Genomic DNA, 20408 nt, shown 5'->3' with positions numbered 1-20408 from the left:
ACTGAGAACAGAAAGGTGTCCACTCCAGATATTCAGTCTTAGTTCCTGATTAACTGGTATGAAGTCTTGGCTCCTGTTTAACTGGTGAGAATTGTCAGTGATTGTCAGACTGGTTGTGCAGGAATTTGAAAATGTATTATAAATAAAAGATGGTATAAATGTGGGAACATTGGCATCAAGCGAATTTGGAATCAAGTTTCTGCAACATGGGAGACCTTGACAATCATATGGCCTCCCACACTGTGAGTGTCCTCATTCATAAAATAGGTGGTGGGAAGGACTTCCTCGAGGATGCTAATAAATATATAGGCCAGAATTGTGAGCATAATCCAACATGGAGATATTTTCTCGATCACCATCCACCAACTTCTTTCCAGGCCTGTTGCCATACAGGATGACTGTGAAGGGCTTCTTGTCTGTGGTGCTCACCTTGCGAGCCAAACTAAAGGCAGAGTTGTGGGTGTGGGGTATCCACCAAAAGTAAAAATGTGGTAATGATTGGCAGTAACTACAGTCAAGGCACCTACCTTTCTGATGGCCCGGAACATCTCCACTACCCCATGTGGTACCTGCCTAGCTCTGTCCTCATGGAGCCCATGGTCCATCCTGCCTTCTTCCACCAGAAAAAAAAATAGAAGCCTTTGTGATTCTTTGTTAGGATCCCAGGGCTACTTCTACCATCTCGGAGAGTGAAGGGTCAGGTTATTCTAATTCAACTCTTACTGCATGTCCCTGGGCTCATAGAGACCTATGAGGTAATCCATCCTGGAGAAGTTAAAGGTCAGCAGTTCAGTGTGGTTCCAGACATAGTTGAGAGTATTTATGTCTTGATTGGAAGTTCTTCCAAATGCTGATGAGATCCAGGTGGTACAGCCTTGTACCCCTGCCCTTATTACTCAGTTTGTATCCCACATCAGTTCTGTTTTTCAGGTACATGTAATTCTGACTGCCATCCATGATCACCTTGGAGATGGTCGCAAAGGGGAACTTGTCCATCTACAGCTGTGTATCCTTCCCTTCCCTCCCCTCTGTGTTGTTTTCCAGCCCATCAAGATGAGGGCAGCCGTCACTGTGGAGATACCCATACTGTATCCCAGGAACATGACATTCTTGGCCATGTTGGTATTGAGCTTTTGGAGTTTTAGGGCAGTTTTCAAGGTCTCTTGGTTGCTGTCACCAGTAATTGAGGTCTTTTTCTTTCTCTGGCATAAAAGAGTTGGTAAAGTAGATGAGTATTACTAAAAATGGTGAGATCATTGCATACCCCAAGATTCATACCTTGCTAGAACCCAAATGGGTGTGAAGAAATGGGCTGGCAGTGTCAGCCATTAATTGCAGTTCCTATCCTGCAGGCATGCCTGGGGAGAGTCTGTCCAAGCGGCAGCCCTAGGGAGCACAGTGTTGGGAGCATACTCTGGTGGCCATCTCTCAAAGGAGGCCCAGCCTTCACCTTCCCGCATTCTCTTTTTCTTAATCTCATAACAAAGTTATTTGTTAATTGGTATTATTAATCTCATACTGGGACTATTTGCTATCAACATTAAAGTCAGATCATTTAACTCCAAACATGTTATCTATTAAAGATACCCCTATTTTTTTATTAAGGGTGTTTATTTCCGATCTATCTTTTTCTACTCCTTAGCTCTAGCGTGGTTTTCAAGTAATTTTTCTCCCTGTTTTTGGTTGGATCAATAAAATAGGCCATATTTTTCATCTTTATTATACCAGAAATCTCTAGTGGGAAGTATATTCATTACACTAAATGATTTCATATATATACTCAGAAATGGGATTGTTGGTTTTTATGATGTTCTAGTTCATTTTTTGCTATAATAAAATAAAATGTAATTTAAGAGAGGAAAGGATTTATTTGCCTTATGCTTTCAAATCATAGTCCATTACTTAGGGATGTTAGGACAGGAAATTAAGCAGGAAACTGGAGCTGAAAGTATGGCAGAATGCTACTTATTGGAATACTCTCTCAATAGCTTATGTGTAGCCTAAGACAATTTGCCGAAAGAATGGAACTGCCTAAAGTAGACTAAAGCCTCTTAAATCAATTAACAATTAAGACAATGATCCACAGACACATTCACAGGCTAATATGATCTAGGCCATTTGTCATTGAAGGTTTTCCTCTCAGATGAACCTAACTTGTGTCAAGTTTACAATTAAAGCTAAATAGGATGTATGGTGAATAACATATAAATATATCACCCATGTTCCAGTAGAGATTTTTACACCCACAGATATGTTGGACTTTTTTAATTTTCTGCTTTATCTAATTATTATAAGCTTGCTTTATTTTATGGTAAGTGTTTAATGCTATTGTTTATTAACAATGGAGGACATTTCCCAGTTATGTAAGAACTTCTTTTGTATATACTGATAAGTTAAACTCTCATATTACCTTGATAAGTAATTTAAATTTAAAAAGTTACAAGGCTTTAGTTGCTTATAGGCTGCCATACTGTCACACTCAACTACTAGAAGTGCTATAGAATCTCAGCCCTTAATATGCTCAGAGTAGGATTTTTGCCAGTATCTTCCGAATTTTAATCAGATATTAGCTATTTCTCCCAGGGAATTTAAATTGATTCCTAGAATGTAAAGAATTTAGCCCATTGCTAACTACTCATTCACTAGGGCAACCCTATAGCAGGACCAGCAGTCTCAATTAACCTGGGCCCCTGGGATCTCTCAGACACAGAACCACCAACCAGGCAGCATGCACCAGCTGATATGAGGCCCCCAACATGTATACAGCAGAGGACTGCCTTCTCTGGCCTCAGTGAGAGAAGATGCACCTAACCCTGAAGAGACTTGGGGCCCCAGGAAGTGGAGAGGTCTGGTGGGATGGGTTTGGGAGCCAGGAGGGAGAAGGAGGTGTGGGATGTGGAACAGATTAAAGAAAAAAATGTGTTTCTGAGATATATATCCTGCACCCCATTAATTACCTTACATGAAACAAGTGTTAATTATATTTCTGATGAAGGGAGGACTCGAGAATAAAATTTCCAAGGATTATATTTGGGTAGGAATCAGGAAGAATGTAATTACTGAAATTTTACTTGTGTTTCTAAGTCACATTTTCATTTGCAGATTTGTGAATTTTCTCATATTTGCCTAATATAATACTAGTGTCATCCCTGCAGCATAGACTAAATACTGTCTTTGGTATTAGATATACATGAGGGTAGAAACAGCCATTTCTGTAAAGATACTTTCAAATTCCTGACAGTGAAGTGAGCTTTTAGTGGATGTTTCTATCTTTGTTATTATTTCTATCACCATTGCTTCATAAAAAATATGAATATACAAGAAGTCACAAAGTGAGTGGCTGATGCTAAAATTTTTAAAATGTCATTTCTCAATTTTGATTTTAAAAACCAACTGTTACAGTGAAGGAAAAGTTTCAAAATGCATAATTAAAAAAGATACTCTCAAGAAGGTTGAGAAGCTGAAGGGCCCAAATGAGAATGCCTCAATCCCACTTGGGAGAGAGAAGAAAGCAATCATGGGGCAGAGGGAGGGAGGGAGGGACCTGGATGGGAGAGGGGACAGGGAAGGGAAAGGGGAATATGATAAGCTATTTGGGGTTGAGGGAAGAAAACAGGACTGAATCCCCGAGGGCTAGCAGAAAGAATGTAAACAGGCATGCTCTGGACAAGGAGGTGGCAGACCCTCTAGAATGTACCAGACACCTGGAAGGAGAGACTCTCGGGACTCAAAGGGAGGATGAAATGTCCTACAGTGGGCAGAGATAATTCGTAGAGTCCACCTTCAGTAGAAAGGGCATCAACTGGGGATGAGGTTGCCATCCCACAGTCAAAAACTCTGACCCATAATTGTTCCCATCTCAAAGAACTGCAGGGACAAAAATGTAGAAGAGCCTGAGGAAAAGGAGGTCCAGTGACAGGCCCAAATTGGGATCCAGCTCAGGGGGAGGCTCCAAGACTTGACACTATTACTGATGCTATGGTGTGCTTACAGACAGGAGCCTGGCATTGATGTCCTCTGAGGTTAGACCTACAAGCACATCCTATATTTTATAATGTATAATCAAATCACAAAGGCATTCTTTTCAGTATATAGGGGAAAGACTTCATGAGTACAAAGCAGCATGAGGGCAAATCCGGAAGCTTGTTTCCCTTTGAGATAGATTCAGTTCCCTTGTGAAACCTAATTTCTAAGTAAATATAGCAAGAGGAACTTAAAGACCAGTTTTTTAGGACTTCCTAGGTTGTCATACCAAACTCACTGCAAGGGTGTTAAATTAAATGATAGTAATTATGAAACTAAATTTCAGCCTATTAAGGACTTCATCAATATCCTCACAGCTTTGAGGGAGTCCACATAGCTGTGTAAATACTCATTCCCAATTTTAAAACATGTATATTTTAACTGACTTCTTACTGTTTTACAAGCTGGTCTTGAATCCCTGTGTGCCAGCTAGTTTTTATGTGTTTTGAGAAGAGGGAACATCATTTGAGAAAATGCTCCCACTAGACCTTACTTATGGGCTAGCCTGTGGTACATTTTTCTCAATGCCTGATTAATGTGGGAGAGCCTTCCTAACTAAGCCCTTTCCTCCCCTAGTTGCTTTTTGTCCTGGTATTTTATCGTAGCAGTAGAAAGCTAACTAAAACAGAAATTGTGGTAGATATGTATGGCCATATGTTTTGGGAAGGATTTTGGTGGCATTTGTATATCCTTATTCAGTTTTGTTATATTATTTTTAGGAATTTATTAAGTATTTCATTTAACACATCTTTAAAATATTCTTTCCTATTCTCCAAATCCTGCCAAATCCTCCTGCTCTATCAACTCAACTTCATGTTTTATCTCTCTGAAGAAAAAAAAAAAAAAGACAGGAAAAAAAGTTGGATTTGTAAAAGCCTGCCCTAGAATGTGGTTGATATATTCAGGATTACTCAAATTGATTTTCCCTTTCCCAGCAACTATCATTTTGTTGCTGGGAAACTATCAAATAGTTTCTTGTTTAGAGGTGGGGCCTTGTTCATGCTTCTCTTCCTCCATGCTGTGACTGTTGTCTGGGTTGAGCCTGTTTAGGTCTTGTATGTGCTCACAGAGTCTTTATGCCCTTTTATGTGCATCTGCCCTGGTGTGTCCAGAGACTGGTCTTTAAAATTCTCCACTACCTCTGTCTTTTGCAATCATTTCAAATTTTCTTCCACAAAGATTCCTCAGCCTTTAGAAGAATGATGTAAAAGGACAGACATCCACTGAGACCAGTGTCATTCCCTTCCCCACATCCGGCCTTTCTGTGTTTATAACCCCTGTGTGAATGAATTACGATTTGAGAAAAAATAAATTAAAAAAAAAAAGACTCATTCAGCGCTGAGTACTTGAAAGTCTTTCACTGTATGTTGTTAAGCTGTGGGTTTGTTTGTTTGTTTGTTTGATTGGGTTTTATTTTGTTTGTTGCTATGTACAATCTACTGCAAGGAAAATCTTTGCTGTTTGTTGAACAATGCACAGATCTATGGGTATAGCAGTATGTCATTAGGAGTCACTTTATTGCTATATTCACTTAACAGAACTATAGTAGTTGGTTTTCTTGAGGGCCCATGACCTATCTAGTTTTAGATCCTTGGCCCTATTTAACAGTATTGAATATATGTGTCATCTCATGGAGTATGCCTTAAATCTAATCTGAAAATATTGAAAAACACATAAAAATGTTTAACATCCTTAGTCATCAGGGAGAAGCAAATGAAATTTGAGAGTTTGTTTTACCTCAGTCAGAATGGCCAAGATTAGTAAAACAAATAACATCAGAAGCTAGTGAGGATACATACAAAAGGGAACACTAATTCATTACTTTTGGAACTGCTAACTGGTGCACTGGGTATGGAAATTACTGTGGAGGTTCCTAGAAAAGCTAACAATCAATCAACCACAAGACCTAACTGTGCCTTAACTCTTAGGAATATACCCAAGAGGCTCTATATCTTATTATAGAGATACTTCCTCATCTATGTCGATTTCTGCCTTCCTCAAAAAAGTTTTAATCAGGTTTCTATTCAGATACTAAGATCAGTTTTTGAATTTTTTTTCACATATCTTGTTTTGACAATGTAAGGTTTACTATATTAATCTTACAGTAGTTGAAATTACAGGCATTGAAAACATATCCAGATTTTTATTATTTTTATTGTTACTATTGTTAAAGTGTTATTTGTATCAAATATACATTTTTATTTTTATTGGTTATTTTATTTATTTACATTTCAAACTTTATCCCTCTTCCAAGTTTCCCCTCCACTAACCCCCATCCCTTCCCCCCCTCCTCTATGAGAGTGCTCCCCCACCCATGCATCTACTCCAGCGTCAGTGCCCTAACATTCCCCCACACTGAGGTATCGAGCCTCCACAGGACCAAGGGGCTCCCCTCCCAGTGATGCCAGATAAGGCAATCTTCTGCTACATATCCAGCCTTGAGCCATGGGTACATGTGTATTCTTTGGTTGATGGCTTAGTCCCTGGGAGCTCTGGGGTGTCTGGTTGCTTGACATTATTCTTCTTCCTATGAAGTTGAAAACTCCTTCAGCTCCTTCAATCCTTTCCCTAACTCCTCCGTTGGGGTCCCTGTGCTCAGTCTGATGGTTGACTGCAAGCATCTACATCTGTATTAGGCTCTGGCAGAAGGTGGCCTCTTCAGATTCCATATCCCTAGTGAAGTGAGTCATAGCTAAGGTCACCCCCATTGATTCTTGGGTTCCTCCCTATCTCAGGTCTCTGTTCTATCCTGCAGATCCTCCCTACCTCCTCTCATCAGTTACAGATTTCTATTCATTTTCATGACCATCTAGCCATTTTTCCCGTCCTTCCCTGATCCTGAACCCCCTTCCCATCTTCTTTTCCTTCCTGTTCCCTGCCTTCATTTGTCTCTTATGACTATTCTCCCCTTTAAGTGAGATTTGAGCTTCTTCACTTGAGCCTTCCTTCTTGTTTAGTTTCTTTGGGTCTGTGGAGTATAAGATAGTACGTTTATTTTCTGGCTAATATCCACTTATAAGTGAATATGTGTCATGCATGTCCTTTTGGGACTGGATTACCTCACCCAGGATGATAGTCTCAAGTTCCATCATTTGACTGCAAAATTCATGATGTCTTGGTTTTTAATAGCTTAATAGTATTCCATTATTTAGATGTACCACATTTTCTTTATCCCCTCTTCAGCTGAGGGAAATCCAGGTTGTTTCCAGCTTCTGGATATTATGAATAAAGCTGCTATGAACATAGTTGAGCAAGTGTGTTTGTGAGATGTTGGAACATATTTTGGGTATATGCCCAGGAGTGGTATAGCTGGGTTCTCAGGTAGAACTATTGGCAGTTTTCTGAGAAAAAGCCAAATTGATTTCAAAAGTAGTTGTACAAGTTTGCACTCCCACCAACAATGGAGAAGTATTCATTCCCCTTGCTCCAAATCATTAGCAGCATGTGCTATTACTTGAGTTTTTGATCTTAGCCATTCTGACTATTGTAAGGTGGAACATCAGAGTTTTGATTTGCATTTCCCTGATGACTAAGGACTTTGAACATTTCTTTAAGTGTTACACAACCATTTGAGTTTGCTCTGTTGAGAAATTTCTGTTTAGTTCTGTACCCAACTTTTAATTGTGTTATTTGGGTTGTTGCTATCTAACTTCTTGAGTTCTTTGAAAATTTTGGATATTAGCTCTCTATTGGATGTAGGGTTGGTGAAGAACTTTTCCCATTCTGTGGTCTGCCAATTTGTCCTATTGACAGTGTCCTTTGCCTTACAAAAGTTTTTTTTCTGTTCTACCATTAAGGGTCAGATACCATTTGTGTGGGTTATATGTTTTCTTGTATGTTTGTATTTTTGTTTTCTGCACTGATCTATATGTGTCTATTTGTTGTATGGTTTCCCTTTTCAGATATAAAATGCAACAATCCTTTTTTATTGATTAATTATTTTATTTATTTACACCCCAAATGCTGCCCTCCAGTACCCTCTGACAAAGGGCATCAAGTCCCTACAGGATTAGATGCATCTTTTCACACTGAGGCCAGATAAGGCAGTCCTTTGCTACATGTGTACCTGGGACCTCATATCAGCCTGTGTATGCCTTAAGCATTTTCTATTTTTTTTTGGATATTTTGTTTATTTACAATACAGATGTCATCTCCTTTCCCCCTTTTCCCTCCCTAGAACCCCCTATCCCACCCCCCTCTTCCTTAATTCTTTCATACCATTTTGATTACATGTATATATTAAGATCAGTTCTAGGCTGAGGTTCTAGTAATACAATAGATGCAAATAGTCAAGGAACAAGCAAGACAATAAACACAAATAGTCAAAGAAAAAGCAAGGCATTAAACACAATTACATGAACACTCCCATGATCACTGTTTCTAAGGGCTTATCAGAATGACCAAAATATCTGAACCTACTTCCCTATCCTAGCCCAAAGTCATTTTCATATCTGAAGCCTACTTCCTTGTTCTAGCCTAAAATTTAGATTACTGTCTGAAATTACATCTTTGTTCTGGCCTAATATTTATGTTCCTCCCTGAGATTACTTCTTTGTTCTAGTCTAATGTCAGATTCCTGCCTTAAGCCTACTTCCTTGTCCTTGGCCAATGTCCTATTTCTGCCAAGTAGCCCATTTCCTTGTCCTTGGCCCATGTCAGATCCTTGCCCAGCAGCCCCAAAGACTCTCTGCCTCTCCCCTTTTTTTTTATTTCATTAACAAGTCTGAGCCTGTCTTAGGTCATTTTGACAAGAATGCCTTCCTTACCCATCACAGAATATGCATTATCCAAAGCAATGCCCTTCTGTCCTAGGTTGGTAAGGCTTTGTGCAGAATCTTACCTGTCCTTGGCTTGCCAGCCTGAGTATCACAGAACCTTTGTATTCAAAAAGTAGCTTGCAAGTACTGGAAGAAGTGAGTTAGACTTTAAGCAGAAGCAAGAGGTTAGTGGACTTGATTATTGCTGGTATAACAGTTTAATTGCATTAATTGCTAGCACCACTGCTTCTGCAACTGCTGCGACACAAGAAGACAGCTACTTTTGTTAATCATTTAGCAAAAATGTTACTAATGTGTTGAATATACCAGAGGATTTAGATAGGCATTTGGAAGAAGGGATTGATGCTCTTTATCCTATTCAAATTACTGGAAGGATGTTCAGAATTTGACGGTAAGGAGACATCTTGAGTGTCATGCCAAGTACCATTGAATTCATGTTAGTTCTACAATTTACAGTGGTAGTCATAATTAGGAAGAAGCTTAATGATATGTGCAGTGTATTTGGCAAAATTCTAATACCTGTCTGGAAGTTTTAACGATACACAGGGAGCTTACGAATTTCAAGAATGTTGCTATGCTGAACTTTGATGCTATAGATACTGCAGATAAAATTATCCGTGGCCTGAGGTCAGTATTTCTATTTTGGTCAAGCTTCAAAAATGACATATATAGCTTGATCATGCTGTCCCTGCCCTAGTAGAAAGAATTTGGATTTGTGCCATAGGATTCTCACCTGGAATTATTGCTACTGGGAAATCTGGCTATTTCTGTGATAAATCTGATCATGTTTTTTCTTTGGCCCTTGGAACTGTTTTATGGCATGAATATGGAAAAGCCCTGAGAAAATTCCTTAAATATACTCTAAACAATGTTTAGTGAACCCTTCTGGTGTTGTTTTTGAAGACCAAAAAGAGTAAATAAATGTTACTGTAGAAATGCAGCTCTTGGAATTTCAAAGAGTAACTTGGATAAGAGCCATTTGTGTGGTCTTCTGGCTGTGAATCTGTTTTCAGAGAAATTGCCATTGGAGAAAATCATCCCACACTGCACTGGAACAATAAGAAATGTGGCTTTGGGTCGAAATCCACACTTGTGGTACCAACTTTTATATTAGTTACTTTTCTGTTGCTTTATAAAATATCCTGACAAGAGCAATTTGAGGAATGAAGGGATTATTTTGGCTACAATTCCAGGGTGCCACCCACTATGGTGGCTCAATCATGGTGGCAGGAGTTTGAGAAGGCAGTGCGATTAGTTTGCTTACTATAGCTTCGTGACATAGTTTGGGGATGGATAAAATGATATCATTTGTTTCTGGTTTTTAACTCACAGTTGGTTTCTATATTTTGAGACTTTTGTGGTTCTGTTTTTTTCCTCCTTGTAACAGTGTCCAGCCCTTATTCATAATGATTCTTCTCTACAATTTTACAAATAATCTATTTTTGAAGCATTGCAGTATTAAAATCATTCTACTTGTTATTGTAAATCCATCATAAGTATTAGAATACAGACTATCTCATACAGAATCTTCTTTTGTGTGCTTTGCCCCTTTTGCTCTATATAGGCAAGCCTGTTAGGTGACAAAGCTTATTCTTTTCTATCAATTTTGCTGTAGCATAATCCAAAGCTGCCTCAAGAAGAATCTGAAACAAACTCAGTAGAAACATCTCAGTGTGAATTATGACAATTATATGAATCACAGTGTTGTTAAAGTATATTACAATAATATTTGATTGGATTAGTGTTTAAAATGGTAAATAATCTGATTTCTAAAAATACATTTACCAAAGATGGATTCATATTTTTCTTCCCTCTAAACTTCTAGCTCCTATGTTGTTCCTCAGTTAATAAAAAAAAATCACCTTTTTCTTCACTTAGTACTTCCTGAAATAATAGAACACTTCCTACTTTGAGGATTCTGGGAGATAATTCTTGTCTAGCAGTTTGAGATAGGTTAATATTACATAAAAGTCTTTAATTGTGTCTATTATTTCTTTTACTGCTGCTAATATTGGTCAACTCAGAATATTTTTGTAAACAGAATATTGATGATTGATTGGTGTTGCTAAGTGTCTTCCTTAGACCTGAAAAATTTGCTTTTAATGCCTAAAATTATAATTTGTTTGGTAATTATATTTTGTTGAAAATTGTGCTTGCTCAGTTGAAACAATTCAAAAAGCATAAAAGGGAAAATGGCAAGATTACTTCATAACAGTCCTATTCTTCCCCTTGACTAAAGCAGTGTTAACAGTATGGAACATATATTTATTTCTACACCACTTTCTATGATCAAATTTTTCCTTTTAAACTGCGAATTCAAAATAGCATATTTTAGACTGTGTTTACCAAAAATAAGTGCACAGTTCTCCATGTAAAAGTTTCACCATCATACTTTTAATATGGATAGATGGCATGGACAGTGAACATCTACATAATAGGTATAGGCTTCAAAAGTTTTTATAATATTCTTCAAAGAAATTCTAAATAATGCTTACTAACATTATTTCTAGTTAATTATCACATTTATTTTTTGAAACCTAAATTCACATTCTTTCTGAATATCTCAATACATTTATTTGACATACAGATTTTGCTATTGTGTGTTGTAAAAATTTTTTGCGAGTCATATTTTTCCAAATAATATTCATATTCAAATTTTCATGTTACTTCACATAATTGCTATTTCATTTTCTAGTATACAACCTTAGCTTCAAGATGCTGAATGCCTTTCTGAAATTAATTGCTCTTATGTTAAAATTACAAAATATTTCATTAATTTTTTGGTTGCCAGAATTCCTAGAATGGTCTTTCTGTATCCTCTTTAGACTCTAAATTGACTTTGTTTGGTTTATCTATACTAAACATAATACCTACCAATCAAGTCTTTCACATCTAGGTTTCTTTTTTTTTGAGGTTTCAGTATTTTATTCAAGTTTTATTTTAAGTGATGTTAACTACAACAATTGAAGGGGAGGAGCTAATTCCACACAAAATGCAAAACTCTATAATGCTAAACAAATAGTGGTGGGGCTACAAGAGGAGTCATTTGAAATCCCTGCTGTTGTCAGGGTATGACCACAGTCACCTGCCCAGCTCAGACCTGGAAAGCAAGGTAGCTATTTCATACTCTGGTGCAATGGTTAAAAGAGAGGGGGGGGAGGGAGGGAGAGAGGGAGAGAGGGAGAGAGGGAGGGGGGATGGAGGAAGGAAGGAAGAAGGAAGGAAGGAAAGAAAAGAAAAAAAAGAAAAGAAAAAATAGAAGAAAGCCACACCACAACACAAGGAGGAATTGAATCCTCAATGACTTGACTCTATCGTGCCCACCCTCTCCACCTTAAAATGGCACAAAAGAAATAGCTAACCACACCCTAAAGACTACTTTTGGTGTAAAACAGGTAACTGATGTATTAGGATGGAAACAGGGCATGGTGGGAACAGGGCATGACAATCTGTCTAAAAATGTCCCTTTCACATAGGTGTGTACATGCTTCCGAGAAGATAGGATTGGGACACCAGGGTTAGATGCTTGGGAAGTCACAATTTCATCTGGGGAATGGGTACAGATTTACAAAGGGTCCACATGTTCCCACTTCCACTTGTGGTCTGGCATCTTTAGAGGAGCTCCTCCCCAACCCATGCCTACAGCTAAAAAGGACCCTTTCTGGATTGAGGTTTCTACTGTACCTCTGAAATGGTAAATACCTTAAAGCCTAGTCATCCTTAGCCTGGAAGTCTAACATGGTATTTATCAACTCTTACATCCCCAATATACAACATTAAAAGGTACACTAAATTCTGGAGGTAGCTTTGCTGCAAAATAGTTGAAAATTAACAATTGTACAATATTCATTTATGCTTAAAATTCCAGTCATAAACCAAGCTTGTGGCTGCCACACATTGACATTCTTATCATCCAGCAGGGCTGACAGCATCAGTTTGATACCCGGTTTAGGGTCTGTGTGTACCCTAAGCCAATCAGGCTGGAGTTGTTCACTTTGGCCAAAAAGTAGGCATCAGGGTCGACCTGATACTTGGCTGCTATTCCAAAGTGAGTGTTACTGCTTCCTGCAGTCTAGGCGAGATTGGCAGCAGTCTCCAACTTCTTGTTCACCTTCTGGTAAATGGAGCCACCAAACTTTGACCTTTCATTCACATGAAGTTGGAATTTCTCCATCTTGGAGGCAACTGCAAAGTTGTTCTTGGTCACTTGGGACTTCTAGGTCTCAAAATTCATCTGGTAGCCAGCCAACTCTCATAGCCGAGCACCAGAGTGCCCCGAATTGAGCGCCCAGAGATGTAAAGTCCACATCATAGCCCAGGTTGATATGCTTCCTTGTGTACCACCTTGATTTTAGCATTTTTCCCCAGTGTTAGGTGAGAAAGGTCAGCTTCAATCCATGAGTAAGCTGGTCTTCCACAGTGATCTCAGTGTCCAGGGTGTTGTCTGTGATCCACTTCTCTATAAATGTACTTGGTTTCCAGACTGCCGTTCTCTTTGGTGGTCTCCTTGTTGGCAGAGCCTGAGCTGGCTCCAATCCATTCTCGGACTTCATTTTCAAATCAAGTTTTAATAAGCCAAAGCTGTAGCCCTTGATGAAGACATCCCTGGTGAACTTGCCAAGATCAGCGTATAGTGGGAGGCACAGCCATGTTCTTGGATGGCAGGAGCAGCAATAACTGCAGAAGGGGGCGGGCGGGGTGGAGTTTTGAGGAGAGACTGGGAGCACAGAGAATGAGCAGAGAGATGGATGGTTTTGTTGTTGTTGTTGTCGTTGTTTTGCTTTGTTTTTGTTATTGTCAGTGGTGAATGGCATTCTTTTTTCTGGTTTCTTTTTTTGTTTTTGCTTTTTTCCTGTTGTCTTAAATTTGTTAGTATACAGAATATATATGTTGGTATACATACACACACACACACATATGGCATCTGTGTTGTGAAATTCATGTCAACCAATAAAACTTGTATGTGACTTTGGCATGACGTGGTGATAAAAATATGATATGAGGACCTAGAGAGATGGATCAAGTGGTTCAAAACTCTTCCAGAGGGCCCAAGTTACATCCCCAACCTCAGTGCTAGGAGGCTTCCAATTTCCTATTCTCCAGATCCAAGAAATCTGATGCTGTCTTCTGGCCTCAACAGGTTCTCACACAAGTATGGCTGGCAGAAATGCATGCACATGCATGTACAAGAGCACACACACACACAGAAGCAGACAGACAGACCTTTATAGAAAAAAAGAAATATGACAATACCTCGTATTATAAAACCTGGTTTTACAAATAGTATTGGAAAATATGTTTTAATGTTACTAAGATGAAATGATGCAATATATTTTATTATTTTAAAATATGTAGTATTTTGAAAATATTGTTCCATAAGATCCTTAATGAATACATCTAAAACTTCCCCAATAAGTTGGTTGTGATAAGAACAGAAGATAGAAACTGACGAAGCAGTTTGGGCTCAGAAAAATTCATTCTTTTCTTAGCCAGAAGCCAGAAATTTCTTTGGTTCTATCCTTGTCAGAAGCCTGAAATTGCAGAGATATTTGGCAACTCTGTTTTCTGGTCTGGTTTCCTGGTATCCTCTTTTTCCTTTTACATCTAGGCCTGGAAGTTATACCTGAGAATGAGACTGAAACTCCAGTATAGATGCCAGGGATGGAAAAGCACACAGACACCAAGTAGACTGACATGCTTACTTCCATGCTTCAACAAAGTTTCTGCCATAAGTCCTACAAAAACTTAAAATTTAAAATTTAAAAAGAAACTAAACTAGCAAATTGATGGTACCTTGTCTCTGGGACCTGCTCCTGTTATATAGGGCTATGCCTCATCTTAAGCACCCATCTGGGAAACTATTTCTTTTCTCTAAAGTCTCTCACCCTGTGGCACATGAAAAAGAAAAAGTTCTCAGGCTATCAGTGGATGTTTTGTGCACCATGTACTTCTGGCATACTCATTAATTGAGCCCACCTGAGGCTGTTGAGGACCACACCTTTCTTCCATTTCAGTCATTTAATTGTTCTCCCAATGTTCAGTGTTTCTCAATCCCCTATACTGTTTGATAACTATTTACTATTGGTGTCTGTGCTGGAATAACCAGAGAAGAGAAAACTTCAATTGAAATATTACCTCCATCAGATTGGACTATGTTATGACTGTTTGATATTATATTTATTGATAATTGATGGTAGGCAGTGATAAGTTTGAGGAGATGTGATCCTAGGTTGTATAAGATAGAAAACTCAGAAAGCCATGGTGAGCAAACCAGTAAGCAACCCTGGCTTGTGTTTCAGCTTCTGCCATTAGATTGCTGCTTGAGTTCCTATCCTGACTTCCTTCATGATGGATTGTGAGTGGAAATGCAAGCCAAATCCTTTCCTCTTCCACAAGTTGGTTTGGTCAGTGTTTGATCACAGCAACAAAAAGCAAACTAGAACACAGTTAATTGCTTCGCATGCCACCTAGTTTTATATTTTATTTTCCAGACACTTGGAAATGTGACTGAGTGATTCTAAATTGTCCTCTTTTTCCAACTCCTTGCAAAGCTTTAAAACATATCAAGAGATTTCTATTAGAATATGTTAGGAATGTACATTCTAAAGTTGTCTATGTTGCTATTTAAGCTTATTACTCATAGGAGAATAGAAGATGAAGTTTAAACTACTTTGAGCATGGGTATTTAGAAAAAATTCTCAATTTTAGTCTTACCATCATCCTATTGTCAGAGAACCTGATGTTTCTATTCCTGATATTTTTTTTAACATTTGAAGAATTGAAAAGCAGTCTGATGTCTGACAAGGCTACCCTCAGTTACATATATAGGTGGAGACATGAGTCCCTCCCTTTGTGCTCTCAGGCTGGAGGTTTAGACTTTGGGAGCTCTGGTTGAAACTTTTTATACTCCTTCTAGAAAGGACCAAAGTACCCACACTTTGGTCTTCTGTCTTCTTGAGTTTCATGTGGTCTATGCTGTCATACATGTATACTAACACCAAGTCTTGGGTCTCTGTGGATAAACACTGAAACAGATAGCTATAAGCTATTGTAAACAGGCAGGTTTTGTGACAATTTACCAGTTATAGACCTTTTAATTAGGTAGCCTTGGCAGAGATTACCAACTTAGATAAGGACAAGTGAATCATAGGCAGAGTCATAGTGACCTATCCCCTGAACCTTCACCCAGCCGATACCCTGTTCTGAAAAATATCTGTATTCCCCCTGAACACCCACGCCCCAGTGTCATCCCCTTCCCACGTCCTGGCTTTTTGTGTTTATAACCCCTGTGTGAATGAGTATAAATTACAATTTGAAAAAAAATAAATTATTTTACATATATATATATATATATATGTGTGTGTGTGTGTATGTGTGTGTGTGTGTGTGTGTGTGTGAAGAAAAGCAGTCTGTTTGGGGGATTCCACAACTACTAGCTTAGTTCAGGACTTCCTCACTCCTAAAAGATTTTTTTTAACTAATCCACTACTTTTATTCTTCTAAAATGTTATTCTTAAAACTTGTGTACCATTCTCTTGCATGTTTAAACTTTTGAACTATAGTCCGGGGCTGCAGACTAGATGTGAGGCCAGCCCTTCAGAAACCAAAATAAAAAGTGATGCCTAATGTTTGATTGTAAACCACTTGCCTAGCATGTTCAAGGCCATAGGTTTAATTTCCAGTTCCACCAAAATAAATAAATAAATAAATGTCTTGTTTTAGTTTTTCTTGTAGTTTGATCTGTAGCAAATACTTATAATCATTGCAGCTTATTTAACTCAACGACTATTTGGAGGATAATTATTGCTGTCATATCATAAAGTCACAGGTTATTTTTCCAATCTTTTTCCATTTACCCACTGTGCTGAATAGAGTATGATAGATCACATTTCCAGAATTCTTAAGTTAGAATACAGGTGTGAGTACATAAAAGACTGCACTCCTACCTGCTCCTGCTCAGGTGTTCATTTAGCCACTTGGAAATCATAACACATTAAAGACCTCTGATATATGAATCACAATTTGCAAGAAGAGGATTAACGATAAATTGTTAGAATGACTGTTTAAAATATTCATGAGATAGTACATATGTAATGATATAGTGGTAATACATCTTCCAAATTTAAGGGAATATGTTACCCACAAAGGAGTTTTGTTATAGGTAGGGTGTAAAACTGCTATTGTATAGTCTTTTTTCATGACACCTGATATAATGTTAAATGTTCTTTTACTATGGAATCTTGAAAAGTTACAAGAGCTGGTCTTGGCCTCAGTTTCCCCAGTATCTGGGATTGGAGGCATGCATAAGAAGACAATGATTGCAGGCTAATTTTCATGTTCTTACAAAAATTCTTGTGTAAAATTAATGTCATATATTTCTCACATTTATTTTGAGTATTGAATAATCCCTATAAATAGCATGCAACACCCTGAATGTTATCTAAATAAGCATTCACTAAATGTTAATGCCCTGTATTGTCTTATTTTCCTCTATTAATTGTTTATTTACTTTAAATCCCAGTCGCTGCCTCCAAGTCCCCTCCTCACATAGTCCATCTTCCCAGTGCCCAATCCACTTCTCCTCTGAGAGGGTAGAAGCTCCACCTGGGTATCCCCCTATCCTGGCACATCAAGTCTCTGAAGGGCTAGGCACATCTGCCACTGGGTCCAGACAAGGCACCCCAGCCAGGAGAACAGTTTCCACAGGCAGGCAAGAGCTTTACAGACAGCACCATATCCAGTTGTTGGGGGATCCACCTGAAGACCGAGCTGCACATCTGCTACATATGTGCAGGGAACCTAGATCCAGCCTGTGTATGCTCTTTGGTTGGTGGTTCAGTCTCCATGAGCCCCCAGTAGTCCAGTTAGTTGACTCTCTTGGTCTTCCTGTGAAGTACCTACCCTTTTCGGGGCCCACAATCTTTCCTGCAAGTCATCCCAGAGCTCCATGCAGTGTTTTGCTGTGGGTCTCTACACGTTTCAGTCAGCTGCTGGGTGAAGCCTCTTAGAGACTCTTGTGTACAAGCATAAGAGGGGTCCATTAATAGTATCAGAAACTGGTGCTTGCCAATGGGATGAGTCTCAAGTTGGGCCAGCTATGGTTGGCCATTCCCTCAGTTTCTGCTCCATCTTTGTGCATACATTTCTTATAGAAAGGAAAAATTGGGGGTCAAAAGTTTTGTGAGTGGGTTGGTGTTTTATCCCTTCACTGAGAGTCCTGCTTGACTGTAGGAGGTGGCCTCTTCAGGTCCCATGTCACCACTTCTATGAGTCTCCATTAAAGTTACCCCCATAGACTCCTGGGAACCTCCCCCACCCCAGGTCTCTGGCACATCCTAAACATGCTCCCTACCCCAACATCCATTCAGCAGCATATCTCCATTCACACTCATAGTCCTCTAGCCCTCTCTTCTGTCTCTCCCCACACCAGATCCTAAACACCCACATTCCCCTCCCTTCCTATTACCTCTCCCTCCCCAATCTCCCTCCCTTACTCTGCTTCCTATGATTATTTTATTACCCCTTCTAAGTGAGATTCAAGCTTCCTGACTTGGGCCTTCCTTCTTGTTTAGCTTCTTTGGGTCTGTATGTGGAGTGTATCATGGGTATCTTGCACTTTGTGGCTAATATCCACTTATCAGTGAGTACATACCATGAAATGAATGTCCTTTTGGGTCTGGGATACCTCACTCAGAATGATACTTTCTAGTTCCATCCATTTGCCTGAAAAATTCATGATGTCCTTGTTTTTAGTAGCTGGATAGTATTCCATTGTATAAATGAACCACATTTTCTTCATCCATTCTTTGGTTGAAGGACATCTGGGTTGCTTCCAGTTTCTGCATATTAGAATAAAGCTGCTATGAACATAGTGGAGCACTTTTTCTTGTGGGGTGGAGCACCTTTTTGGTATATTTTCAGGAGCAGTATAGCTATATTCAGGTAGAACTATTTCTAATTTTCTGAGAAAATACCAGATTGATTTCCAAAATGTTTGTATAAGTTTGCAATCCCACCAGCTATAGAGGAGTGCTCATTTCGCTCCACTTCCTTGCCAGTATTGGATGCTGCTTAAGTTTTTGATATTAGCTGTTTTGATGGTGTAAGTTGGAATCTCAGAGTCCTCATGATTTGCATTTCCTTGATGACCTAAAAGACTTTTAATATTTTTTAAGTGCTTCTCAACCATTTGAGAATCCTCTATTGGGAGTTCTGTTTACCTACGTATCCCATTTTTTAAATTGGGTTATTTGGTTTGTTAGTGTCTAATTTCTTAAGTTCTTTATGTATTTTGGATTTTAGCTCTCTGTTGGATGTAGGGTTAGTGAAGATCTTTTTCCAATATGGAGGTTGGTGTTTTGTCCTATTGACAGTGTCCTTTGCCTTACAGAAGCTTTTCTGTTTCAAGAGATCCCATTTATCAGTTGTTGATCTTAGAACCTGAGCCATTGGTGTTCTATTCAGCAAATTACCTCCTATGCCAATGCATCAAATGCTATTATTTCCTTTTTTCTCTTCTATGAGATATAGCATATCTGGTTTTAGTTGAGGTCCTTGATCCACTTGGACTTCAGTTTTGTTCAGAGTGATAAATATATATCTATTTTCATTCTTCTACATCCAGTTATACCGGCACCATTTGTTGAAGATGCTTTCTTTTTCCTTTGTATGGTTTCGGCTTCTTTGTCCAAAATCAAGTTCCATAAGTATGTAGGTTTGTTTCTTGGTCTTTGATTCAATTTCATTAATCAACCAGTCTGTTTCTATACCAATATCATGCTGTTTTTATTACTATTGCTCTATAGTGCAGCTTGGGATCTGGGATGGTGGTACTTCCAGAAGTTCTTTTTTTGTTCAGGAGTGTTTTAGCTATCCTGGGTTTTTGCTTTTCCATATGAAGTTGAGAATTGCTCTTTCAAGGTCTCCAATAATTGCGTTGAAATTTTGGTCAGAATTGCATTGAATCTGTAGATATCTTTTGGTAAGATGGCCATTTTCATTATGCTAATCCTGCTGATACATAAGCATGAGAGATCCTTTTATCTTCTTATATCTTCCTCAATTTATTTTTCAGTCTTAAAAATCTTGCCATACTAGTTAATTTTGTAGGATGTGCCATATCAACTGAATGGAACTAAAGTCTGTGACAGTGGACATAGCTGCTGGACCATTCCATCTTATATGTAAAGAAATCTGGAATTATGATTTTAATACCATGACATGTGATTATAATTTTCTTAGATATTCTTTGTAAAACACTAAAATATGTACTAGTTGTTGTATAATAAAAAGTAAAGAAATTCTGAGAGAAGTTTTATCTTAGGATAATGTATGTATATGTATATGTATATGTATATGTATATGTATATGTATATGCAGTGTGTGTACCAGTGGTGTTAACAAGACTAATAGTGGAATTTGATCCTTAACAATGCCGTTATTTAAGTTGATGTGTTTATTAGCGCACCAAAATTTAATGTACTGTTAAAGGAAACTGGCTTCTGATGCATGAACATTTGTATGTACACTGAAAGTAGTCCAGAATATAAGTTAGATAAACCAAGCATAGGGGTTACAGTATGTAAACCCTGAGAAGTGTCATACCAA

The 20408-nt window shown here is 38.4% G+C and overlaps 2 pseudogenes; both read right to left on the bottom strand.

The window, feature by feature from the left end:
- Positions 1 to 294: 294 nt before the first annotated feature.
- Positions 295 to 996, bottom strand: LOC114639627 (annotated as a pseudogene).
- Positions 997 to 12657: 11661 nt separating this feature from the next.
- On the bottom strand, positions 12658 to 13472 carry LOC114639642 (annotated as a pseudogene).
- Positions 13473 to 20408: the final 6936 nt, after the last annotated feature.

Source organism: Grammomys surdaster, unplaced genomic scaffold (assembly GCF_004785775.1).
Source record: "Grammomys surdaster isolate TR1022 unplaced genomic scaffold, NIH_TR_1.0 125749, whole genome shotgun sequence".
In the NCBI taxonomy this organism is placed as follows: Eukaryota; Metazoa; Chordata; class Mammalia; order Rodentia; family Muridae; genus Grammomys; species Grammomys surdaster.
The sequence above is the reverse complement of the archived record's forward strand: the minus strand, read 5'-3'. Positions and strand labels throughout refer to the sequence as shown.